A 6,000-nucleotide genomic window follows, 5' to 3' on the forward strand; every position below is an offset into this window, starting at 1 on the left:
TAACTTCTGTCAGTCTTTGGTTGAACGCCATTAATACCTTGGCACATCCAACCTGTCACACAGGTTGGGAAAGCAGGCTTCAGCATCCAGAGAAAGTCCTCAGGCAACGAAATGCAGATGCTGGCAGTGAGAAGTTGGGGTAGCATGCTTTGAAATGGTAAAAGTGAAGAGGTATGGTCATGATAGCATCTGCCACATTTGGTACAAGGGTATAAGTGAATGTGTGCTATATAAAGTTCTTATAAGCATTATAATTATAGTTATTTGCTAATATCCATAAAACTGATGATAAAGAGACATATGACTGGAAAGAAATTGAAATAATTATAATTATAGCATCTATCGAACACCTACTATAGGTCAGATACTACGATATGTGTTTTAAATACATTGACTCATGTAATCCTCTTTGTGAACTAAATGTTGTTATTGTTTTCGTATCATAAGACTGAAGTTCAGACAGCTGATATAACTTGCTCAAGGTCACAGAACTAATAAATGGCAGACCTGGGCTTTGAACCCTGGTCTATACTCTTAAAACCACTGTATTCTACTGACAACTCTGGGGGTAAGGGGTGGAGCAGCCTCTTTGGAGACGTTGAAGATCTTGTCTCCTTAATTTTTCATTTATAACCAACCACTTCAGCTGGTAAAGAGGTTTTAAGATATCTTGCTGAGGTTTTGTTTGCTGGTTTCTGGACCAGTGCCTTGAAAATGTCAGGAATGTCAAATTTATTTTTTACAGGTTATATTGCATATAGCTTTGTAGTGGGAAGGAAATCAACATATTTTATAAATATGGCTCCCTGTTTTGCAGGAATATATTTTATAGCTTGACTCTCATTCTCAATGGTCTTAAACAAGCTGGTCAATTTGGAAAATATTTTTGTTTCACATGTCACTTTATGGACAGTGGGGGTGATTACTCAAATGCAAATCAAATAAACTAAATTTAATTTGCATGTCTCCATCTACTCAGGAGAAACAGCATGTGGAAGCTAGAGTGTTAAGGACTAGAAACTAATTCTCTATGTGCAGCCTATGATGAGACTGACAGGTGCTTACTGGAGATATGACGTGCATATCTTATCTGGAAGTTGTCTTCTGCAAGGACTTTGTTATAAGCCTTCTTACTGGTGCCCATGAAATGACAGCTTTGCAATGAAGTTTCCTGAGTGATGTGACTGCCACTAAATGCACAGTCTGTGGAGAGGGAAGATAAGTAGCACTGAACATTTTGGGGGAAAATAGAAGGTGCCCCCCCTTGGATCTGGAGGCTCTATCATTATTGATAGTCTGTGCTCAGTTACTCCAAGAGGCAAGAATGGTTTTTTTTTTCTTTTTTTTTTTTAACTTATTTTCCTACATCTGAGACTACATGTTTAGTCATCTCTTCTGTGCATGGATTTATCACCCTCAGAGACTAACCATACCAAACAGAACTCATGACTCTTCTTCAACTCTTTTTGGGCTTCTATTAGTGCTAATGATTTTCTGCTCCTTCTTGACCTACCTCCTTAAGGTCATGGTCCCTCCCTTTTCCCCTCTTCTCATGGATTGGCCCTCTTAAGTCTCCCAAACTTGGCTTCTCCTCTATCACTAATCCTAACTGCAGACCTTCTCTGACCTCTGCCTTCATTCTTACTGCTAGAACCCAGTTTTCATACTCAGACAGATGAAAAGTATTATAAGCTGATCATCTTTCCCAAACGCTCTGCCTTAAGACCATACGTTATATAACTTGACTACATTTCTCCATCCTAATTTTTGCTTCATCCAGGCATGTCCCTATTCTGACATGCAATTCTATCAGATTTGTTCTTTCTGCCTTTGTGAGCCTTGTTCCCTCCACCTGAACTATTTTTGCCTCTTGTATATATTCACATAAAATCTACCCATCCTTTAAGTTTTCCTGCATAAAACCTCCTTGTCTAGTATAATCTACTGTACTTGACACTATCTGTAGTCACTCTTTTGAAGAGGTACTTATGTACATATTATAAAAATGCTTCATTTAGGAATCTCATCTACTCAATGGATTGTAAATCTCTTGAGATAGAAACTGTGGCTTATATTTTTCGAGTTCTCACAGTTCCTATTAGAGTGCTAAGCTTAGACAATTTTACCTTTAAGGCTGTTGACAATCTGGACGTTATTTACAATGTACCGGTGTATCTGTGATGCAACCATTGCACGTCTCCATATAAAAAGTGCTTAAATGTGTGAGTTCTTTGATTTGCTGTTTGGTGTAAGATTGGTTTCTTATCACTTAGTTTGGAAAAGAAGGTGCCCATCTATGGCAGAAGGTAATATGTGGATGTTACAGGTAGAGGTTTGCTAAGAAAACTCATCATGTGTAAATTTCAAGTTACACTAAGCCAACAGCTACCTTTGGAAATATCTATTAGCAGGATAGATATTACTATCTGCTATAGACTGAATGTTTGTGTCCCCCAAATTCATATGTTGAAACCTAATGCCGATGTGACCGTATGAGGAGGTAGGGCCTTTGCGAGGTCCTTAGGTCATGACGGTGAAGCCCTTATGATTGAGATTATTGCTCTTATAAAAGAGACCACAGATCTCCTTTGCCATGTGAAGACACAGTGAAAAGATGGATATCTATGAACCAGAAAGTGGGTCTATGTCAGACACTGAATCTGCCAGCACTGTCATCTTGGACTTCCCAGCTTCCAAAACTGAGAAATAAATGTTTACTGTTTATAAGCTACCCATCTATGGTATTTTGTTATAGCAGCCCTAATGAGTTAAGACACTAACTTTTTAGGACTGGAATGAAAATCTACCTTATTTTTATAGCAGGAAAAGCCATGGGACTACATACTTTCAGTAATAACACATTGTTGTTTGATAATTTCTCTGCTGAGAAGAGGCAGAAAAGACAGAGATAGGAAATTCAAGAGGAGAAACTTCTTGCCTACTCTTTTCTCATTTTAGAAGTCCTCCCTTGACATCTTTTTTAATGAATTTATTGTTTCAGCTTTATTGAGCATATAGAATTATTTTTTTCCAAATAGTAAAGTGTCCTAATACCAATTATCAAATAATTTCTCTTTAGTTCATTGATTTAAAATGCCAGCCTTTATCATAAGCGAAATATCCACACATATTTGGATCTAACTCTAAATTCTCTATTGTGCTCCTTTAATTTGTTACCTTTTATTTCTTTTATGTACCAAACTGTTTTATAATATCTTTTTGACTCAATCATTTTTATTATGTACTAAAAGATATGATCAGACAATTTACAATAGAATAAAACAAAGGCAAATGGCAAAAACTGAGAAAAAGATCAACCTCACTGTAATAGCAACTTAAGAATCAAGCAAATTGAAACATGATATGTTTTATCTATAAAACTGGCTAAGATTTTTCTAAAATAATTTTGCCAAGTATTGGCTGAAGTGGCAGGTTATAAACCAATGTGCACCATGTGATTCCAATTTTGTTAAACACCTGAACAAAGATTTAATTAGAAAAGAGATTAAAGGAGTTTAGGTCAAAATGTTAACCCCAGTTTTATCTAAGTAGTGACAATTCATATAAATTTTATATTTTTATTTGGAGTTTTTCTCATTTTTCCAGACTTCCTGGAATAAGAAGTTTTACAGTGAAAAATATATTATTAAAAATCAGGTTACCTAAAAAGTTTATTGTGCTATTATGAATCATTTAAATTTATCAATACTCTTAGAAATACATTTATCAACACAAATAAAGAACTTTAATTACCAGAAGAGATATGCATTCCAAGAGAATAATTGCCATTAGAATATTTATCTCATTCAGTTAAGATCAACCTGACAAAAATCCCCCCATCTTAACTGAGATAAATGTTGTAGAAAAGTTTGGTCACTAAAAGATAAGCTTTAAAAACATTAAAGCATTTAAAACTTACAGTTGCAGTTGAATGATTCCAAAGATAATCGAGATTTAGAAATTTAATGGTAATTTGATATTGCCGGCCAGAGTAAAAATAATAAATGTTTGCTTCTTGGTTCTTGTATTAAATTTCATCTCCCACCCTTGTCCCACTCTCACCTGCTCTGTTTTTTTAATCATATTAGTGGATGCTAAAATATTTCCTATGAAAACAGAAGCTATAGACAACATTTATTGCTTTTTTGAGATAATTTAATAGGGCTATCTGGATTAAGCTGAAGAAAATCTTAAAAAAAAAAAGAAAACTATTCTACACCTGAAACCAATAATATATGTCAACTATAACTGAAAAAAGTAGTAAAATAAAATAAAAGAATTATGTAAAAATTATTGTTATGAAAATTAAAGGATAAAACTAGGAGACACAATTAAATTACTGAGAGATTATTTTAAAAAATTTAAGACTGTAGGCAAATAGTTGATGATGTTTCCAAATTGATTGTACCTATTCATTAGCATAAATTCAACGTTACTTCAAATTGCTATTGTAAAAGTACCTCCAGTTGCTATATACAATACCAAAAAACCCCTATTATTTAAAGATTTTTATTTTTTATATTTTTTCCAATTACAGTTCTCACACAATACCATATTAATTTTAGATGACCAACACAGTGATTAGACATTTACATAACTTATGAATTGATCACTTTGATAAATCCAGTACCCATCTGATACCATAAATAGTTATTATAGTAGTTATTACTACTGACTATATTCCCCATGTTATACTCTATATCTCCATGACTATTTTGTAACTACCAATTTATACCTCTTAATCCTTCCCCCAATCTGATAACCATCAAAATGCTCTCTGTAAATATCAGCTTGTTTCTGTTGTTTATTTGTTTATTCTGTTCTCTAAAGTCCACATATGACATTTGTCTTTCTCTGTCTGATTTACTCCACTCAGCACAATACCCTCTAGGTCCATTTATGTTGTTGCAGATGGCAAGATTTCATTGTTATTTTTTTTATGGCTGAGTAATATTCCACTGTATAAATATACCACCTCTTTATCCACTCATCTATTGAAAGACACCCAGGTGGCCTCCATTTCTTGGTTATTGTAAATCATGCTGCAATACACATATGGATGCACATGTCCCTTCGACGTAATGTTTCAGTTTTCTTCAAATAAATATCCCAAAGTAGGATTATTGGGTTCTTTCTTTACTTTTGTTATAGCATTTGTTTTAAAGTTTATTTTGTCTTGTATAAGTATTGTTACCTCAGCTTTTTTGTTTATTTGTTTCCATTTTCATACATCTTTCTTCATTTCTTTCAGTCTGTTTGTGTTTTTTGATCTGAAATGAGTCTCTTGAAGGCAACATATGTAAGGGTCTTGTTTTCTTACCCCTCAGCCGCCCTATCTTTTGATTGGAACATTTAATCCATTTACATTTAAAGTAATTGTTGCTAGATATGTAGTTATTGTCATTTTATCATTCATATGTTTTATCATCCACCCCCTTTTCCTTTTTAAAGAAGTCCCTCTAACATTTCCTATAATACTGGTTTGGTGGTGATGGCTTATATATCTATTTCTTTCACCAGGTTAGGGAAGTTTTCAGTCATTATTTCTTCAAATAGGTTTTCAATTACTTGCTCTCTCACTTTTCCTTCAATATCCCTATGATGCAAATGTTGGTATAGTTGATGTTGTCCCAGAAACCCCTTAAACTATCCTCATGTTTTTTATTCTTTTCTCTCGTTGCTGTTCTGATTTGGTGTTTTCTGCTACCTTATTGTCTAAATCGCTGATTCAGTTCTCTTCTTCATCTAATCTGCTATTGATTCCTCCTAAGGTGTTCTTCATTTCAGTTATTGTATTATTTATTTCTGACAGGTTCTTTTTTATGTTTTCTATCTACACTTTTATGTTTTCTATTTCTTTGTTAAAGTTCTTGCTGAATTCCTCTACTCTTCCCTTCAGTTCATTGAGCATCCTTATAACCGGTGTTTTGAACTCTGCATCTGGTATATTGCTTATCTCCATTTTGTTTAGTTCTTTTTCTGGAGATTTGTTCTTTTTTT

Source organism: Pteropus medius, unplaced genomic scaffold (assembly GCF_902729225.1).
Source record: "Pteropus medius unplaced genomic scaffold, Ma_sr-lr_union100, whole genome shotgun sequence".
Lineage (NCBI taxonomy): Eukaryota > Metazoa > Chordata > Mammalia > Chiroptera > Pteropodidae > Pteropus > Pteropus medius.